We start from the raw sequence: 22,344 nt of genomic DNA, 5'->3' as shown, positions 1-22,344 counted from the left end.
GCCATATATAATTTTATCTCGCATTTCATTAAATCTTAAGGACTACTACTCGTCAAACGTACGGTTTTGTAACTGTTAGATAGCAGCGGTAAGGAAATCGCCCCGTTCATGTTACAACCGCAACGAGACTCTGAGAAAAGTGCCTGCAACCCGTTTCAAGCATACTTACATTAAACATACAAACAATTTACACCACGTATTCCTATTAAAGAAAATTATCAATATAGTAGGTAAATGGTTTATATGTCACGGTAAAATTGTAAATATCGTTAGTTTATAATCTATTTTGCGAGATTGTAAACTGTCGATAGATTGTGAACTACATTATCCTAAAAACCAGAACTTTGAGTGGGTAAGAAAGCAATGGTTAGGTTAGATTAGATATTTTTTTTATTTAATGAATATCAATCAGGATAACTGCCGCCGTAGGCCGTCAGACATGTCAACGCCCATCCGAAAGTACTGAACTCTTATAGTATTTTTCTTTGGTGCCATAGAGACTCACTGTGAAAGATTTTTTGGACATTTCAACTTCAATGGAAAAGCTCAAGGGAACATTGGAATTAGTTTTGAAGTTAAGAAGTACAAGGACAGTGTTAAATCACGCGTACATAGTAACCCGTGTCTACTAACATGAAATATAACAAAAATCTCGTATCACATGTGTGTTTGAGGTCGCACTCTTCCGAGACAGCTCGACAAATTTTAATGATTTTTTTTGTATATTTAGTGAGGATGAAAATACTTTAAGAATTTTCACCCTCCTACCCGGTATATTTTAATCGCAATTTTATTATTTTTGTATAGATAAATGTATGTGCCAGAACTACGTTTACAGAGTCAGCTAATATCACATAATCTCCCCCATTTATTATTATTTTAATTTTCATCATCATCATCATTATCAATCCATATTCGGCTCACTGCTGAGCTCGAGTCTCCTCAGAGGGGTCAGGCTAATTGTCCACCACGCTGGCCCAATGCGGATTGGCAGACTTCACACACGCAGAGTATTAAGAAAATTCTCTGGTATGCAGGTTTCCTCACGATGTTTTCCTTCACCGTTTGAGACACGTAAAAATTAACAATTAATTTTAATTTTAAAAATTACAACATGCAAAATACAAAACACCATTACAAAATTCACATATAGTATTATTAGCATCACAATTATTGTAGGTCAATAATAGAGGTCGCTTCAGTAGGGATCAAGCTCAAGCGGCTCCAGTAGGTAATTGCACGTAAATGGACACAAACGAGATTAGGTCGAGCACCGCGCGGGCCAGTGTTACGGGCAACGGGACAGGTCGCACCGGCATACGGCGCAGCGTCATTGGGGCTGACGCGATCCAATTATAAGAAACGGTTGGGCGTTTCAAACAAAATGCATCGTTTAAATTTACATTGCCAATTATTATCTATCAGTAGTTTCGCTGTGATTTCTGGATTTCTATCATTGTAGTTGATATACAGGGTCATTGGACGCGTATAGCGGTCTCTTTAAGGGGTGACAGTAAAGATCATAAGCCGTCAAATTGAATTAGGTTATATGGGGCAAAAATGTATCGATTCGATAAAAAGTTTTTTTTTCTTCAAGAAATGTTACAGAAAGTTACTCTATGATACAGAAAAACATTTTAAGAACAATATTTAACATATTATCTTTTAATATTATAAACGCGAAAGTTTGTATTGATGATTGTTTGGATGTTTGTTACTTTTTAACGCCGCTACTTCTGAAGCGATTCGGCTGAAATTTGGAATTGAAATAGATTTAGTCTGGATTACCACATAGGCTTCTTTTTATCTCGGAAAAATCCATGGTATATCCACGCGGACGTTGTCGCGGGCGTTAGGTAGTTCGCTATAAAGCAAGGGCAAAAGATAAACCCGTATACAAACAAGACAGCTAAAACGATAACCCGAAAGGGTAAAAGGATTCCATCGAAAATTGCACCGCAAGTACATTCGCCGCTGTGAATTTACGACCCCCGGGTACATTGTGTGTCTGTAAATAGAAGGAACAAAACAAATAGGCGTCAAAAGCCGAAGGCATCGGGACAGGGGTCTCTTTTCACAGTAAATATGCAAATAGCGAGTTCTCATTATTAGAAACAAATTAGCCGCCACTCGGCGACAAAATAATGCCTGACAAACTTAGAAATTAATTAAGGCCGCGGCAAATTATATTTCGCAAATTGAATGGAGTCGTTTATATTCCGTGACAACATTGCGCGTGGGGGGGGGGAGTCTTGGATATATGGTAATTCTGAGCGCGAGATGTCAAAAACTTATTAATAGATTCTTCTTAATCGTTCACTCTTGGCAGAGTGGTCGTGGTTGCAGCGATGAGCGATGGTTTCTGTGCAATGTTCCTCCACTTTTGACATTTGGCTGTATTATGGGAACACTCTAAATAATTGCGTACCATCTAGATATTAGACCTAGAGATTCTATTATTACGGATTTAAGATAATGGATCATGTTTTTCTTCGTTCCCTCTATTTGCCTCATTAGGTAGATTCGTACCCTAAAGGCAAAGTACCGATACTTATAGGAGAGGGGATGTGGAGCTAAGACCTACCACGCTGCTCCGGTAAGGATTGGTGGACTGAAGGTAATTTTCAGCTCTGTAACTATCACTATCAAATGCTGTGATGATAATGACTGAGACCTTCGAGGCAAGTTACGCAATGCTTTTCGAGATTGACGAAACGAGACGATATTTGAGACGGATGAGTTTAATTCATTGCACCTTATTAAGTTCATAGGAGCTGTGATAGTCGTGTGAATAAGACCTCAGCTTTCAAGTCGGTGGTCGCCAGTTCGAATCCGGTCCACGGCATGCACCTCCAACTTTTCAGATTTGTACATTTTAAGAAATTAAATATCACGTGTCTCAAACGGTGAAGGAAAAACATCGTGAGGAAATCTGCATACCTGAGAATTTTCTTAATTCTCTGTGTGTAAAATCTGCCAATCCGCATAGGGCCAGCGTAGATAACCCTAACCCTTCTCATTCTGAGAGGAAACTCGTGCTCAACAGTGAGCCGGGTTGTAAATTATGTAGTCTATAAATCAAACTCAGGCCTACTTATTAAACTACTAACATTGTTCTCAAAAAATATCCTAACTTTGTTTTGGTCTGACTTTCAAGTTTCAGGGGACAAAAAAAAAGAGTACAACTCAACAACAACAAGGCATTTATAATGTGCATTTTATAGCAGCCTACAGTATGTATGTTACAAAAACTCGTATCAGTCAATGGTGTTTACCGGCGCAGCGCTATGTGTGTCACGTCCATAACCCGTCTGATAACAAAGTGTTCCAAGGAGACGATTAAGTAACCTTTCTCATAGCGACACACCGACTGCGAGTTGTTGATCGAGAGCCGGTGGAAAAATTTACTTTGATACAGGTGCGAAGACTAGATTCACCGGACCAATTGTCATAAGGCATCCGGATAATCGGAAATCCGTATTAATCGGTATATCCAAAAGTGTTATAGATTAGGGATTGAATGTTTCAAGAAAAGCGATTCTATTTACATAAATAAATAAAAATAAAATAAAAATGTTCTTTTTACATGATGCTCACTTACAACAGAGCAAATTAACAAGTAAATTTTGCTACGAAATTAATACACGCTAAAGGTGGTACTAATCTCGTAGAAAAATTTGCCACAACCTCTTGTACAATAATATATTCACATTGAGTAAATTCGGTAAAAAATGCTGTCCGATAAAAATAATGTGAAATCGCGTGCATATTGGTATTGTGTTGATTGCACATTGAACAAAATACCTATGTATTGGCAAATATTGACAAGTGGCAAAAAGTTATTTAACATATATTAAAGGTAAAACATATATGCATTCTGAAGTTATGTTAAGTCGACTTGAAATATACAATATTTTTTTATTGAGAATGGAAAGTAGGTATATTTTTTTAATAATTATTGCACTCATTATTGTCGTTTCTGACATGTGGCCTATTTTCTACAAGGCTATTAGAATGTTTACGGGTAAACAAAAGCCATTCCAGCAGGATTTGTGAAACCTTGATGCCAAGCGGACAACGTCGCGGGCATCCGCTTCTTCGTCATCAACCCATATTCGGCTCACTGCTGAGCTCGAGTCTCCTCTCAGAATGAGAGGGATTAGGCCAATAGTCCACCACGCTGGCCCAATGCGGATTGGCAGACTTCACACACGTAGAGAATTAAGAAAATTCTCTGGTATGCAGGTTTCCTCACGATGTTTTCCTTCACCGATTGAGACACGTGATATTTAATTTCTTAAAATGCATACAACTTAAAAGTTGGAGGTGCATGCCCCGGACCGGATTCGAACCCAGACCATCCGGAATCGGAGGCAGAGGTCATATTCACTGGGCTATCACGGCTCCTCGAGCATCCGCTAGTAACTCATAAAGACGAAATTTGTGTATATATTTATTCCTCCTTTACGCTGCGTCTACTAAAGCGATTTGCCGAATATTTGGAAATAGATTATACTCTAGATTAACACAGAGGCTACTTTTCATCCCGGAAAAATCCATAATTCCCACCGGATTTGTAAAAAACTAACTTCCAAGCGGGCAAAGTCGCTTGCGTCCGCTAGTATGGCAATATAAATCACATCTTCGATCTGTTCCGATGCGTTGTGTTATCACAAACGGTCGAGAGCCGATTTGCACCTAACAATTCAGTTTACATTGTGAAATTCCACACGCCCACGTGTCGGCAGTGAATCAGTGTAACCAACCTACGCCAATCTGACATAATATGTGCAATGTGGCCAATAAACGGTTTTGAATTTGATGTTGATTATTTCTTTATATTTTCAATGAACTATTGAGATATTTTCTGTTCATTAATAGGGTAAAGACATAAATAGGATCTATCTTTAGTTGACGTTTAATAAATATACGAAACGGGATCTTTGCCTGCATTTCATTAGAATTAAGTTTATCTTAGAGCGACTGTTAAGCATTTAATTCCAATCTCAATAAAGCACATCCAAAAGGTTCCAAAATTTCCAAAATATTACTATTATTTTGCAACCCGTAAAATGTTTTTAACCCCTGGATGAGACTAGAAGGCATAAATCGAAGGGAGGCACCGGTGCGTCCCTTGCAAATCCCGGTTCCTCCATAAGTTCACTAAGTATGTAATTCAAATTACTTTCTACGAATCAATATAATATAATTATAACTATCATGATTGTTACTCAATTTTATTAAATATAAGACACGACTGACAGTTTAGTTTTGCTCACGCCGCGTTGCATGAACTGGCTCATGACTAAGGGCCCCGTATGGGTTCGAAACTAGTCAGACATACTCCGACAATAAGCTCGTGAGTGGTACTCACCATGTTTTAAACATAACCAACCGTTCACCTCAAATAATAATATCAAACCCAGGACCTCTAGAGCCGTTTAACAGTGAAGCTATTGTCCAAGCGCTCTTGGTGACGTGTACACTGTAGGTACGCGACGCGCTAATGCGCTGGCGCCAGTGCGCTCTCATTGTAAAGAACATCAAACCTAGCGCCGGCGGTATAAAAATAGAGCAAGGTGAAACTGAAGCCGTACGTGAAACGTTTTGCTCCACAAGGCACGTCCTGTCCCGCGTAACAGACACCCAGCACCCTCAGCCAGCTATTACTGAATTATTATTATTTAATTATTCCTCATCAGCCTAAATTAACGATCCTCTGTAGGGCCAGGGCACTGTTAAAAATAATGACTGGGTCTGACTTAATGTACCTACCGTACAGGTTGAGATTATTAACTGAAAATTTATTTTCTCAGAAACTCAGCACCTTGTATACCCAACCCACGATTCAACCCAGGACGTCGTGATCTAAAACCAACAGAACTGAACCAACGAAGCAGTTATTTCATTATTAACAACGGATGAAAAAAAAAACAGACAACTCGAAAACCAAAAAAATACTAGACTAAAAAGCGATAAGTATACTATGGACCGTATTGAAGGCGGTGTCAATTGTTCATGTTCAAGAAAAAAACATGGCTACAAGAATTTTCATCCCAACAGTATGCAGTGCATCTATGTGTCTATATGAAGTAGATGCCAATGCATAATCGATCTAAAATTCCATGAGAAATCAAATTAAGCTTGTTCGTAATTGCATCTAGTTTACTCGTATGATATAAACTATACTAAATAATGTAAAGAGTTTGTTTGTTTTTTTGCTTGAACGCACTAATCTCAAGAACTACTGGTACGATTTGTAAAATTCTTTCAGTGTTAAATAGCCCATTTATCGAGGAAGGCTATTGGCTAAATATTATCCTCGTATTCCTACGGGAAAGGGTACCACAGGGGTAAAACCGAACGGCGTCAACTAGCTATCAAAATAATAGAATATCAAAACCCAAAACAATAATAAACATACCCACATAATAATTAATGTAATGGGGCATACTGCTTCACGCGAACGTTTCCCACAAGACCAATACAATAACTCCTGAAGCCAAGTTTCAATCCGCGTCATAGTCTCGCGGGGCTGGAATCCGTTGCGAGCCGATTGGCGGTCATTATCGAAAACTCGAAAAACAGTGCCGATTCATTAATTAAACAAAGAACAACAACCGACAGCCCGTGTCCCCGTTCCCGCGGAAACTTTCGATACTCCGCCATTGAGGTTAACTTTGACAAGGCTGTAGATGACCATCTGAAAAACGCCGGAATCATACTATACTAATCCTATAATATAATATTGTAAATATATGAAAATGTCAGTTTGTTTATTCGTAACACGTCTTAAATGCTCATCCAGCTGTCGCGAAATATAACCAGAAGTACATAATAGATCACAGGGACTTACACTCGGAAAATGCAATGCTCTAACTTACGACTCCTTAAGGCATATAAAAATAACTCTACGTGGGAAGTAAAACGCGAGCGAAGTCGCGGCAAAAGGATATAATTTTCTAGTAAAAGATAACGCAATAATCAGTCCTTGGGTTTTGCACACATAAACCATCATACCGAGCTGACCAACTTAATTGGTACATCTCAGTATGATATTTAGATGCTCGTATATCGAATCTTGTGAAAACACCAGGGAATTTTGCCTTTTATTACAACAATATAACTTTGACAATAGTGAAATGCCGGATAAAATTCAGTATGCAGAAAACTTAATTTGTAGATATATAAAAATCTCTTGTTATCTGAAGAAAAATCGAACTCCACACGATCAAAGTATCAGGCAAAAGCTAACGTGTTTTATTAAGAGCATCATTCTTAGTCACGATCGTTCGCTTGTAATTGAATAATTAGTTATCGCATACATTATTAGCATGCGAAATTTAGCTTAGCAGTTAACTAATAATTGTGATATTTATGAGTTTAAATATAAACGTTTATGTGCACTTACCAGCCAGGGTACTTACTTTATGCAACCCAAATTGATTTTTTATGATTACGTAAGTTTGCAATTGACATTTCAACATGAAAACATTGCCATGGTTTTCCGTTATCTCTGTTGCATATCTACGATGTAAATCGTTGACAAAATTTAGTAGCTATTATCCACAAGTGCTACAATATTGTATTATATTGTTAATTTTCCCGTCACAATAAATTGATATATTATGATATTTACAAAATATATATTTTTTTCTGACATTTCATATGTTTATGCAGTTAAAAGTAGATAACATAGAATGACAAATCAGCATGCTAAAAGGGCATGCGAATTCACATGTTATATATAGTCTGGCAAGTTCGTTGATGACACTCCCATGATATGCGGGCGACGGGGGGAAAGACTGCGCGGGTGTGAAATCGTAAGTGAGGTGCATCAGTCGTGGGTTTTCATTCATCGCGACACGCTCCCCGGCCCGCGCGGACCATCTGGAGTGTTACGAACGAAGTTGCCAAGCTATAAAACAACGAGAGTCAATGCACACGTCACGTGCTACTTAACGGACAGAGACAGAGTTCCCCGCAAGTCAGTTTGTAAGTGAAGGTTAAGCGATGTCAAGTAAAATTTAACACGCAATTACTGGCAACGGATACCTTGGCATCAATAGCCTAGTCGGTTCAGGGACTGGCCTCCATCCAGCCTCTATAAAATTTATATATTAAGCGAGAATTAAACGGTATTAAACACACACACATTACCATGTCGGTGTCCATAATATTATGTAACCGCTAACAACTGAAACCCTATATATTCTCAAGGGAAACCGTAAATATGTTTTATTGACGAACGCTAAACGCACTTTTTCGGTGATGTTATACCTTTTAGCGTCTACAGATGTGCCAACTAGTCGCCTTATACCTACCTACTTTGGATGTTTCTTCAATAATATCTATTAAAACAAATTATACGCCTGCAATTGCTCCTTTATTATGCTTTAAATTAGTAATTATTATAAGTATAGATAAGTTTTAATGAGCCGCCTTCTTAGTTGCAGTCACATTTTATTCACTTTAAGCACACCAACGTTCATATTTGAGTAGTGTATACTCTCAAAGCCATGATAGCCCAGTGGATATGACCTCTGCCACCGACTTCCGTTGAAGGAAAAACATCGTGAGGAAACCTGCATACCTGAGAATTTTCTTCATTCTCTGCGTGTGTAAGTCTGCCGATCCGCATTAGGCCAGCAAGGTGGACTATTGGCCTAACCCATCTCATTCTGAAAGGAGACTCGAGCTCAGTAACGAGCCGAATATGGGTTGATAATGGTGATCGATGATAATCTCAAAACTTCTCTCCCATAAAGAGCGAAGTCTGACCCTGTATTGGTCCATTAAAAACAAACTGATGAAGTGTTGCCAGCTAATGTACCAAACAAGTTGGCCTACCTAACTCGAATCGGTATCGCAGTTGGAATGTGTACAGAGTTTCGCAAGAAAGTCGATCATTGTTTGTGTGCACGCAATCTGTCAGTTACGAGACGAGCGCTAACGTAACTTTGTTTCTGCTATGATTCTTTCAATTACGACGGCCGTTTTAGCCTCCCTTTTATCAAAACAATCTTTTTCAGGGTTTTTTTTATTCTATGAGAACCCTGGACTGCGATCTTAACTGCAGGGTTATTACGTATCTCGGTGTACCATACAAATAAGGAGTCATTACATCGTTTTATATCATATTTTCGTTTTTGTAATAATCTAACATCGTATTTTCAACGAAATGAACTGTGTATCTTCATTTTACTTAAAGTGGCAGTAATATTGAAGTGCCAGTAGCAATTAGTAAGATTATTTCAATGAAAAACCGTTATTTACGGTATTTTCGTCGAAATAATCATATTAAATGATCGTAAAACAAAAAAATCACTGCCATTTGATGTAAATTAACGTAGTCAAGATAATTTTGTTGAAATAAATATGTTAGATGATTACAATTACGAAAATACGATGGAAAACGACGTAGTGACTTGTTATTTCAGTGGTACACTGAGTAAGATAATAACAATGCTGATGTTAAGTGACGTTGCAGTCTATTATGGAATCGGGCTAACTGCTCACTGTTAAGCACGAGTCTCCTCTCAGAATAAGAGGGGTTATTAGGCCAATAGTCCGCCACGCTGGCCCAATGTGGATTAGCAGACTTCACAGGCGTAGAGAATTACGAAAATTCTCAGGTATGCAGGTTTCCTCACGATGTCTATCCTTCACCGTTTAAGACACATGATATTTAATTTCTTAAAATGCACATAACTGGAAAGTTAGAGGTGCATGCCCCGGGACGGATTACTCGAAAGCTACAATTACATTAATAAGTATTATTAGAAATGAATCTTTGACTCTCAAAATGTCTTTAATTATTTTAAAATCTTCAACTACATACTCTGAACTTAGAACAATAATGAATTTCGTATTCCTTGAACCCGCAAGTATAAAGTACAGGTTACGTTTAAGGGGCTTCCTTTGTAGTGAAACATGAGTAGGGTAAGTTACCCTGTTGACTTTTGTGTATCAAGAGATAGCTATCTATGTGCTAGCGGGCATCATGTCTGGGCAAAATTACCCATTTGGTTATATCAACACCATATTCTAGCAATAAAGTATAATTAAACTAATTTTCTCTTCATTCAAATATGATAGCCAAGTTAATAATAAGACCTCTGCATTTGATTCAAAGGGCGTAGGTTCGAATACGATCCGGGGCATACAACTCCAACTTTATAGTTAGGTATGTGCATTTTCAAGAAATTAAACGGTAAAGGAAAATCATCGTAAGGAAACCTGCATAACTGAATGAATGCGAATTGGGACAGCGTGGTAGACTATTTGGCTAACCCCTCTCATTCTGAGAGGAGACTCGTGCTCAACAGTGAGCCGAATATGGCTTATGGGTTGTTATTGGCGTGCACAAGGATTTTAACTATACAATAAAGTACCGCGTTTGGATCGTGCCGCCTTGCAAGAAGCAGCTCATGACTAAAGGTCCCGTATGTGTTCGAAATCAGTAGGGCATACTCCGACGTTGTATCACGTGAGTTTTAAGCCATGTTTCATAATAAACTAATATGCAATATGCATACAAATCGCACTACTTCCTTAAGTTCTAATGATTTCTTCCTTAGTTTAATGAGTCCTTAGTTTTTAGTTTAGTTAGAGTGCGTTTTTGCATCTACAAAGTGCACGCCACTGATGGCGTCTGTCAAAACACCTTATATATAACATTTTTCTCTTTCAACCGGAACCACGTGTTCTGAACACTAACATACTATAACGATGAGGTAGAAGTTTCTTTTACAAACGTTAATTTCATAAGTCAAAGTCAAAATTCATTTATTTCAAATAGGCTTAGTTTACAAGCTCTTTCGATGCGTCAGGTAATAATATTAAAGTTAAGATACCTAATGGTGATAATAATTATTCGAAAACTTAAAATTAAAGTTACGGAGGTTCCAAACGCGCCTTGGTCCGAGAAGAGCCCACAACAAACTCAGCCAGGTTTATCCTTTTTTAGTTTATCACCATTTAACAATAGGTATATAAGTAGCCTGTCATGTAATACATTTCATTTCCAAGCAATTTTGTCATTGTCATAAATCTGTTACAATCGATTTTAAAATATCTTATAAATTTATAGCTGTACACAAATGTAGGGCAAACACGTGTCAAGCTACAAACTACGAACCGTCTATTCAGCCCATTATCTATTTCTAATTTCCACGGTCATTATTTCTATATTATTAATTAATTATGTAGTAGTAGCATATTTAAAACATTGTAACCGCAAAACTTTCTATTACATCATTATGAGCCTATTTTAATAGCCCACTGGGCCAGGTCTCCCTCATATTAGAGGGGATAGAACTTAAACCCACCACGCTGCTTTAATGCTAATCCACGCGGGCTTAGAGTGATAATGTTAAATTCACTAACGAATACTAACTCAGATGTTAATGATAGTGACTGGAACCGATGGTTTAACGTGCTCTCTAAGGCACGGAAGCGACCTTTGACCAAGTCTTTGACGACTAGTCTCCAATGATAACGATAAATACCGGCATCGACGAATAATTGTCGAGGCACGCCGGGTGTAACAATGTTATATATGTTGCTCAATAACTTCCTATACCCTCTAATAAAAGTCGCAGTAAAATCGGTTCCGTAGATCAACTCAAATAAACACACAGACAGAATTTTTAAAAATCTCGTTTGTACTTAGATGTCGAGTACGAAGTAGAGTAATGATTAATTCGTAGATAAATAAACAGATTAAAACAAATATCAGTAGGTAATAAGACCGGTCTCAGTAATGATATTTCATCCGGTTTATTGCTAAAACGTTAAGGGCTCTTAGGCCCTGCAAACGTCCTCTATACAGGCGCCAGTCGGCCGGGGTCTGGCCTAGCAACGAGAAGTTAGAACCTTATTAACTGAGCGCCGGGCGTTTTGTTCTCCTAGACAGGAAAATATGCGGGCTTCGTGTTGTACTGTCTGTTCGATTTATTAAATTCATTTACATTTAATGTATGATTCATATTGATCTTGTATAGTAATTTATACGAAGGTTTACTACATGACGTGCTAACGATACGAATATGTAAGAAATATTAATGCCATTAGTTGATTTTGTATGTTTGTCTCTTAAAGGCTTTGGTAATGAGATGTAATGGAATATTTTACGAAATAAAGCAGATATGTTTGATTAATATTTTTCAACGTTTAAGGAAAAATATGCGTTTGGCTGCAATTTCAACCGATGTTATGGGATGATGCAGTCTAATTACTACGTATTAATTTAATTTGGGATACGGTTTCATCAAGGCAAATTACAAGTGTTTTCTACGCAGCAAAGTATGCGCTAAAGCCTTGGTGGTAACGACTTTATCTGTCTAACTAAACTAACGATCAGGGCTAGGTCAAAAAAAATCTAGGAAGCTTCTAAGAGTTCTGCCTTCGCCGGTATTTTCACTTCCCTATTTTTCGAAAACACATGAAAGTAAAATTGATTATTTGTTCGAAAAGTATTTTGTTGTTAAAATCAGACAGGACTAGTTTTTGCTGTATCTTCGCTCACCAGACGCTTCGCTTGTTAAGCCACAAATTACAGCCAAGCAGTGGCCTGTGTAGTTTAAAAAAAAACTAAAAAGTATAAAAAAAAACACCGTAACAGTAAACACGCTGACCGTACACAGTCCGGGTGGCAACAGTAAAGTCGTGACGTCGCGACTACTCACCTTGACTCAGTTTAGTTGGCTCGCCGGTAACCGCTCGGTGCGAGTGCGCCGTGCACTAATCATAAGACTTATGAAAACAATGTAAGACTTGGTTTTTTTTTGTCGAAAGAATACATAAACCACATCTTTGTGAACGTGAGCATCATTAACTTGAGCATTTTGGCCTCCAACAACGATTCGTTGGACTTTTGACGCTTCAAAGTCTGTGCTATAGCTTGGCAGCTTTGTTCGCAACACTCCCGATGTTGCGCGCGGGGCGTAGGGCGTGTAGCGATGAATGAAAAACCCACGACTGATGTACGTCACTTCCTTGCACGCAGAATTTAACACCCGCACAGTCTTTCCGCCCGTCGCCCGCATACCATGGGAGTGTTGCGTTGCGTTCAGTGTTGAGTTCAATGACCGTGAAACGAATCTGGACGTTTCGTATAGTCGTTTGAGTCCAACTCTTATAGTTGCTAGAGTTCATTGAAGCTATTTGCAAAACATTCAAAATCTTACAAAACATTTTTTGGCAGACTGTATTAAATTAAATGCTTTTAAAGATTGACTGCAGAACTATAGAATTTCTTGATTGTTATTTATGTTGTATGCGAAAGAGCTCCTCACCACGACAAGCTTACAAACTAGTAGGTAAGTCAAATAATTTAGGGAACTTTTGATACAATATTAAACAAAAAGGGTACACTTTGATATTAAATAAATCAGTCTCAGACACAACACAGGTATTTTTATTCTTTACAAGTTAGCCCTTGACTACAATCTTACATGATGGTAAGTGATGATGATATCAAACATGAAAGCGGGCTAACTTGTTAGGAGTAGGATGAAAATCTACACCCCTTTCTGTTTCTACAAGACGTCGTCCCGGAAATCGCTTGGCGGTACGTCTTTGCCAGTAAAGTGGTAGTTACCTCCCACCAACCGGACCTGGATCAACTAAGAAAACCTCAATCGAATCAAAACCTCGTCTTGTAAATCCACCGCGCATATCACAGCACCACGGAGGCCGAAAAAATAAGGCTCCACTCCAATGATATTAAATACTGTTAGACGTGTTACTAGCGCATGAAAAATGAGGCGATCAAGACAGGAAATTTATAGTTAAATGTTGATTGTGGTCAACAACGAACGTTATTTAAACAAATAATACCTAAATACAATGTCAAGTTGTGTGTGTTTAAAGACAGAATTGTGCATGTGCGCGCTCAGTAATGCAGCCTATTATTCGGATCAACTTTGGGGTGATTTTGTAGGGACGTAGCCGATCTATAGTATAAAAATGATCATTGCTCCACTCCATCATAACGAGTAGTCACCTCAATGGAAAGGTACGCACGTTGTTTTCGTATGCAAGTGTTACGCAAGCGGCGCACGTGTGCCCAGACGGCACACATCCATGACTTACATATGACTAGGCGAGTTTTTGTAAATACCTTGCACGGGCCGCGCATTAAGGTCGTATCAATACAACGATAATAAATCATTCCGTTTTTGGTATTATGTATTAAGACTGCAAGAAAAGAAGCTATACTATGTGAGCTGTAGCATGGTGCAGGTGACATCTGCCTGTGTGACGTTCACAATACGTCCTACTATCGTGAATCGTGGCAAACTTTCAAGAGTGAAACGAACTGTCACTCGCGCCATGTTTCAGCGCACGAACTGTAATCTATTTATTTTGTTCTCAAACAAAAAAAAAACTAAAAATGGCATGTTTTTTTCTCAAAACTTAGACTAGCGAATTGGGGATAACCTGTAATGTTAGTGTAAGTTTGTAAATAAATAAATAAATAAAAATAAAATTTGAATCGGCAATACAATATAAATATGATTTTAATAAAGAAATGATAAATTGAAGATACTAGTTCAAAAATATATTATTAAAACTATAAAATATACTTTTAATAAAACCATTTAAAAATTCTAAATGATACGTGATAATTCCTAATCTTAAACTTTATCATATTTAACCAATTACCAATATTATGTTAAAGTTACTCCACGTTGAATCTAGTTTTGCTATTAGAAAATACCCAAGTTAGTCCAATTATATTACTTTTCTTCTAATAATAGAATCAAAGTATGTATTTTCTTGTTATCCGTAAACAAAACTAACAAGTAACAAAAACTAATATCCGAGTTGTAGAAACTATAATATTGAGTTTATTAGTCCTTGACATGATTACGTCTAAGGAATATAAAAATATATAAATATAACAAGTAATATTCTTACGTAGCATTTGAATAGGAAACATACATAAATAATAATCTAAAATACTATGAAGTACTTTAGATTAGAGATAGAGTCATAATTTTGAAGTTTGGGTCAATTTTGGGATTTAAATTTTTAAATTCATCGTCATCATCAACACAATCCTTATTTGGGTCCTATCCTTATTTGGGTCCTATCCCTATCCCCCCCCCTCCTATAACGAGAATACTGGCTTTGTAGTGGGTTTTTAGATTAGACTAACGATGAATTCAATATAGAAATGACAATATAGAGGGGAAGCCGAAATAAAATATATAGCTAATATTATAGACCGGTAAAGTAATATCTAGATCTACTTACCCTATTTAAAAAATTCTTTTACTACTATAAAGCCAATTTATTTGTGAGTGGCATAGGCTATATTTTATTCCCGTATTCTCACAGGAACGGGAACTAAACGGGCGAAACTACGGGGCGTCGGCTAATCTATAATGCGTCATCATCTTTAACAACCCATATTCGGCTCACTATGCACGAATGCATCGAATTAATGCACGAATCTCCTCTTAGAATGTGAGGGGTTAGGCTAATAGTCCACTAAGCTGGCTCAATACGGATTGGCAGACTTCACAAAATTCTCAGGTATGCAGGTTTCCTCACGATGTTTTTCATTCACCGTTCGAGACACGTGATAATTAATTTCTTAAAATTCACATAACTGAAAATTTGGAGGTGCCCCGGACCGAATTCGAACCTTCACCCTCCGAATCGAAGTATTAATTAAGTAGTAGTAATTAAGTATTTTTATTTATTATTTATTATCCGCTGGGCTCTCACGTCACCTCTACAATACGTCATCATCATCATCATATCAGCCGATGGACGTCCACTGCAGGACATAGGCCTTTTGTAGGCACTTCCAAACATCACGACACTGCTACCTGCATCCAGCGAATCCCTGCAACTCGCTTGATGTCGTCAGTCCACCTGGTGGGGGGTCGGCCAACACTGCGCTTACTAGTACAACTCGTAGCAACTAATCTCTCGTATCTACAATACGTAGCAACTTGTAATTACAGTACAGTACGCTAGTCGATTTCACAACGTCGCGAGTCGACAACCAGTAGTAGATGTGTTTTCTTTTCCAATCGCGCCTCTAGATGCGGCAATTACTTTTGCACAGACAAACGAACAGCTGATGCCCGCGTCTCACGACATAGATGCGGCGGCGAAAGCGCAATAACAATGCGGCGTGTACCGTCTAGCGCGTCGACGCTGGGAAATTCTGTTACCTAACATCTGATAACTTTACTGTTTTGTGAGAATGCCTGTTGTGGGAGATTATTTTCCGCGGAGGTATTTTTTTTTTTCATCGAACACTACCGAGTTAAAAGTGGCGAGGGGGATGATATAATTTTTTGCTAGATCTAATTTTTTGTTCAGTTAGTAACTGGCTAGGCAGTAACTTGATGTAAAATAAATAATATTTTTAAAGTAATATTCCTTTCCAAATCTTCTTGAGAAAACAAATCTACGTAAATGGAAGAAAAGAAAAGGAACGGAACGGAAAGTTTAAAAAAATATTTTGTATTGCTGATGAAAATGACCTCAGTTTCCACGGGTTTCTAGTCATAATATGTTTTTCTATCTCTGCGTAATTCAAATTTGATTGGATAAAAACTTTTCAAGGAAAAACATCTTGAGGAAACCTGCATACCAAAGAATTTTCTTAATTCTCTGTGCATGTAAAGTCTGCCAATTCGCATTGGGCCAGCGTGGAGGACTAAGGCCTAACCTCTCTCATTCTGAGAGGAGACTTGAGCTTAGCAGTGAGCCGAATATAGGTTGATAATGATGATGAAAAATTTTTCAATTTCTAAGTTACGATAACTGGGTATTATGGCATAACCTATGCGGACACGCTTTTATCGATTATTTACATAAAAAACATTTAAAGTAAGTATTTTTACATCTCTCATATATACCTTCTCAATTAATAATAGTAGTATTGCATCATCAAAAAGTACCAACCATTTTAGATAGCCCAATAACCTCAATAACGAAAAAAAAAAGTCAGATGATCGCACAATAAAAGCTGTCGCAACAAATTCGCCAGTTGTATTGGACAATAAATTCCAATGGGGGCGCAACACAATCGGTCCACACCGCACCACGTTCACGATCGTCCTGTAAATAATGAAATAACACGTCCAAACATACACGAGATAAATCTTCTCCGCGGAACCGGGTCAGTCAATCGCGAGTCAGTAACCGATCTATAAATATTGATTTGTGTCTCTCCTTGACTCGGAATCGCAATAACCGCTTGCGAAACCGCCAGTGGCGTTAGTCATTGTCGTCTATTGCGTCCAGCGGCTTGCTTCACCGGCCAGCGAGCTCAATATGTTGTCTTTATTTGCTCTCGATAGCTACAGTGTGATCGGTTTGAACGGCGAAAGTTGTTCCCGTACTCGCGAACAATAAGCTATAAGGAAACATTGGTTACGGTAATGGGATTGTTTTATATACGAGCACCTATACAATATGAATACATACGTGATATTTCAAGAAAACTCACAAGTTATGTACATGTTACTTACAATAAATGATTTTCACTTTGTATTTTGTGATATAAGTAATTATTATTTGGAAAGTTGTGTTTGTTTGTGTTTTCTATTTTATACTAGTCGACGTTCCGCGGTTTCACTCGCGTATTATTTAATTTATAATACTCATGAATAACGTAACTTTCTAGAGATAAAAGAATTTTTAAAATCAGTTCCATTGATCCAGAAATCACGCCCTACAATACCACTTTATAATATTACCACCACCACCTAATAATACCTCTTTATGATCTTAATAATAAATACTTAAATGCGAAATGTCATTCATCACGAAATCTCAAAAACGTAGAGATGAAAATTGGCAGGGAAATAGTCTATAGTTAGTAGGTATCCGCTAAGAACGAATTTTGCAAGAGGGCCGGTATAAGAAGGTTTAAGGGCGGACACAGTCGCGGGCATCCGCTAGTATTAAGTAGTATAGATTAATTTGGTTACGAATTTAAATATTTTGTATTATATTTGACACAGCACGATATGACGATATTTACAAGTAATTGTCTTTTAAAGTAACGAAAGTTTGTAAAACCTATTCGAAAATACAAAAGAAACGTTTCAGAAAATAAAATAAATCAAGCAAAACCAAAAAAACTCATTTGTTTTTCGGCTGCGGCAAGCTAAGATACACATTTTACAATGAAAGCTATAAAAATAAAATGAAAAACAAACATTAAAATTTTACCGACCATAAATTAAACATTTTATATTCCTTTCCCAAATACACAATCACATAGAGAAATGTCGTCATGTGAAGTCTTTAAAAAGATAGTGGATTTACGTAAGCATTTTTGAAAGCAAAGAAGCATTTATGTGTCATAAATAAAGATTATAATAATACGTGAAAGAAAAAAAATAAAATTCACTATGTACGAAAATCGAATTAAAAACGTAAATAAAAGTACACACCACTTTGTATCCCATCTATAAGTACCTATTATCAATATCAGCCGATGGTCGTCCCACAGCCGGATAGGTTTCTTATAAGGACATCCAAACACCACTGATATAAAAAAATTATAAAATCATTTAATTATAAAATCAATAGAAAGGACATAGCTGTACCATGTTATTTGTCGCTTTTTGAGTCGAGTTGCATATTTGAAGTCGGTTAAATTTTTTTGTTACAAAAGATTAGATACGTCAAAGCGAAGTTTGACTGGTTCCGCTTAATAAATAAGTCTACTTTTCCTTCCTGACGCTATAACTCCAAAACGCACGAACTGATTTCCACGGTTTTGCATTCGTTGGAAAGGTCTCGGGCTCCGTGAGGTTTATGGCAAAGAAAATTCAGGAAAATTTTCAACCTAGAGTAGGGGTAGGGGTAGGGTAGAGATAGTTGAAAGTATACATCGAATTTCACGCGGACGAAGTCGCGGGCGTCCGATAGTCGTTAATAAATGAAGGCTAATAATAATAACAAACGCATAATAATAATACTAAATGACAACATTGGCAATTGTGTTTCACCGTTGCATATCTTTTGTCAGTCAGCGGAATGTCCTATGTGACGCAATTGGGGTCATTTGATACCAACAGCTTGGTCGGCGCAACCGCAGTGTAGTATTTATTAATAGAGGATCACCTATCCGCAGATAGAAAGGGAGCACGGGCAACGTAATAAAAGTCTTAGGCTTACAACTCACTATAACGCCTCGGACACGGATCCGCTTTGTATCGCCGCGAGTCCGCAATCTTTGTATGAATCTCCATAACTCAAAGCCTAAAGCTTACCGAGCGCCGTCACCTCGCCGACCGCGCGCTAGCGTCACTTAGTACAGTGGACATTTTTGAGGTATTAAAGGCAAGTTTAAAGATTATCCTAACCTCTTCTATACTACCCTAACACAGAACTAGACACTGGGGATTTTATTAGGTGATAGGTGAGTTTTGTCCCTCAGTACTGAAACGGAGAAAATGGGAAAGTCGGGAGGTTGTTGAACTCCCCGCCGCCGGACAAAGGCCGCGCGTTTCTTTCTAATGAGGGATGGACGTAAATCACTAAGGCTTGGGTGTGCAGAACTGTTTTTATTTTATGTGATGCACATGATTACAATAGTACTTAATATACATTCTGTCTGCACACGAATAATAATTTATCTTCATCACCTATTGTAACGGCCTACCGCAGGTTCTTCAGATTATAGTTTTATTTTTTTTCTTTGGAAGCCCTTGACTGCAATTTCACCTGGTGGTAAGTGATGATTCCAAGATGGAATCGGACTAATTTGTTAAGAGTTGGATGAAAATCTACACCCCTTTCGGTTTCTACACGACATCGTGCCTAAACGCTAAATCGCTTGACGGCACGTCTTTGCCGGTAGTGTCGAATCCTGCCACCAGCCAGACCAGGATCAATTGAGAAAACCTCAATTAGTCCAGCCGGGGATCTAACCCAGGACCTGCGTTTTGTAAATCCACTGCGCCGCGGAGGCCGTCACATTTAGAATATAGAGCTCAGACCTACCTTCCACTCCGGTCTAATAATTATTGACGAACTTGAGGTATTATGTTTGACTCTTAAACGATCATTATGTTAACGATAAAAACCTTGGTTCTCTGAGGCATGGAGGTGTAACACCATCAACTTACAAAATCTGGACTGAAGAAAACTTTTCGATAATTTTACTATTGTTACTTCCAATCCGAGCTCAAGTCTCGAATCCGTTATGAAGCCACTAACTGTGGGACCAAGGAGGCAGTAAATAATTTATACGTAAAGGAAGGACACAACCTTGGGCATGCACGAGGTAGTTGTTTTTATGAGATACAGCGAAGGAGAAAATGAAGCAATATTACAAACATTACATAAAATCGAAAAGAAGAAAATAAGGAAAAATAAGTATAAATTTAAATCACTAGTTGTTTGTTTACAGATAATTTAAATAACTCGTAAACAAACATTAGCTCAGGCAGAAGTAACAGATATCGAAAGTAGTATTAAATATATGTCAAAAAAGCTGTACCAACATACATCAGAAAGTAAATAGAACAATGTTATAATTAAAAAGAAATTCAATCAAGCAAGCAATATTCGGAGAGAATGAAAAAATTATAATTAGTAAATTGATGAAAGAAAAATATTAGAATATATGGAATAATCTATCTGCCACTACTTTACAATATCTTAAACATATAAAATAAAAGTAGAAACAGGCGAATTTACATAAAACCGATCCGCTAGTTATCGAACAAAAGACATCCCAAGAATATTTCTGCCCAGTGATTAAGAATCAGCCGGGAATATAATACACATCTCTCAAGTCGAATGGATTGAAAACGAATTGTTCCTCCTACACGGAGGTAATATTGCCGAGGCCAGACAATAATACTCAACCCACACAACAGTTTAATGGGAATTTCAAACTCTAAAGGGCAGTTGGGGGCGAATAACTCACAAGTGTATGCCTACATAATACGAGTATATCCTAGACATAAGTCGTAATTACAGGAAGCGGTTTTTATTAAAAATCAAGAAAATGATAAGGCTGTGTTTTTCTTTATTTTTTTTATTCCTTCCAAGTTAGCCCTTGACTACAATCTCACCGATTCCAAGCTCGATATATTTGATGAATTTATATTTATTAAATTTGCTTTGACCCGGTGATAGCCATTTAGTCATTTGGTAGGGGTAGGGTTGAGTCTCTACTCATCCCCTGTATGGTAGGGTAGCAGTAGAGTGGAAGTAAGGTAGTAGGATTTCACGGCCGCTAGTTGAACAACATAATCTGTGTCCTATGATATTTCTTGAGGCTGAAGACGATTAGCTCATCAATTACACCACACATAAGTCGCACAATAGAGTATAGACAGACGATCAAGATCACATTTGAATACAAAACAAAAACAAAAAAAAAAAACATTCACTGTGCGCAGCGCCGATACATTTGTGAGGTAGGCACGAAGCTGGCGAAGCGTCATGTAAACACAACCAAATAGGGCAACGACCACGTTTCAAATATAAATAGAATATTGACTATTAATACAATGTGTAAAAATAAACGGCGCGCTTTCATAGGGGAGACTCCACGTGTCCCGAACGGTGAGATTAATTGCCCAAATGTAGGAACAGAAATACGTTCGATGCGGCTGCTCTCTCGTTTTAGTTTTTGCATAAATTTGGTCAAGATTATCTTAAGGTGTTGATGACTGCTTTGTTGGTTCAGTGGTTCGCCTATGTGGTTTTGAATCACGATGTTCAGGGTTCGTCTACATGAGTTTTCTTTATTCTAAGAGATTTCCAATTAAAATTCTCAGCCTGGAGTTGCTGGTGTAACACTCTCGTAGAGCACATTAAGCAGACGATCCCGGACATTATCTTTCGTCTCAGCTTCATATCTCCCTCTCCAATAAGGAGGCCTGGCCATTTATTGGGCCGTTAAAAATAGGCTGATAATGATAATAATCTTTAGATGTATAAGAAATATGTCTATCTCTGTAAATTCCTAACTGTGACACCAACTAAATATATAATATCTTACTGCTATACTTTTTCTATTTTATTATTAGTTTTTTCTTCTTATGTTGTGGTGTACAAATAAAGTGTAAATAAACAAATAGGACACATTATATCATTTTTGGATTTACAACAGTTATTATCGTATTGAAAAACCATGGCTTATAAATAGAGTAACACAGGGCAGGGTAAGAAATACATCCTGCGAAGTGCCGCCCTATGACAATCTACCTGAGATGTAGGTATGGGTTAGTTTTAAGTCTCATGTGCCTATAATTCTACCAACAAACCTTCAGATCGAAGAAAAACCGAACCAAACATAAGCAAAGCGGCAGGTATAAGCCCCCCGTACAAGCCATCAAA

At 37.6% G+C, this 22,344-nt stretch overlaps 1 protein-coding gene across 5 annotated transcripts in view; it reads right to left on the bottom strand.

Annotated features, from left to right (window-relative positions):
- The window catches only part of LOC112057845 (serine/threonine-protein kinase minibrain), a 224,103-nt gene that overhangs the window by 154,552 nt on the left and 47,207 nt on the right, over positions 1–22,344 (bottom strand). The gene's annotated exons all lie outside the window — the stretch shown is intronic.

The sequence above is a fragment of the Bicyclus anynana genome, chromosome 16 (assembly GCF_947172395.1).
Source record: "Bicyclus anynana chromosome 16, ilBicAnyn1.1, whole genome shotgun sequence".
In the NCBI taxonomy this organism is placed as follows: domain Eukaryota; kingdom Metazoa; phylum Arthropoda; class Insecta; order Lepidoptera; family Nymphalidae; genus Bicyclus; species Bicyclus anynana.
Note: the sequence above shows the minus strand (reverse complement) of the source record. Positions and strands in the feature narration are given on the sequence as shown.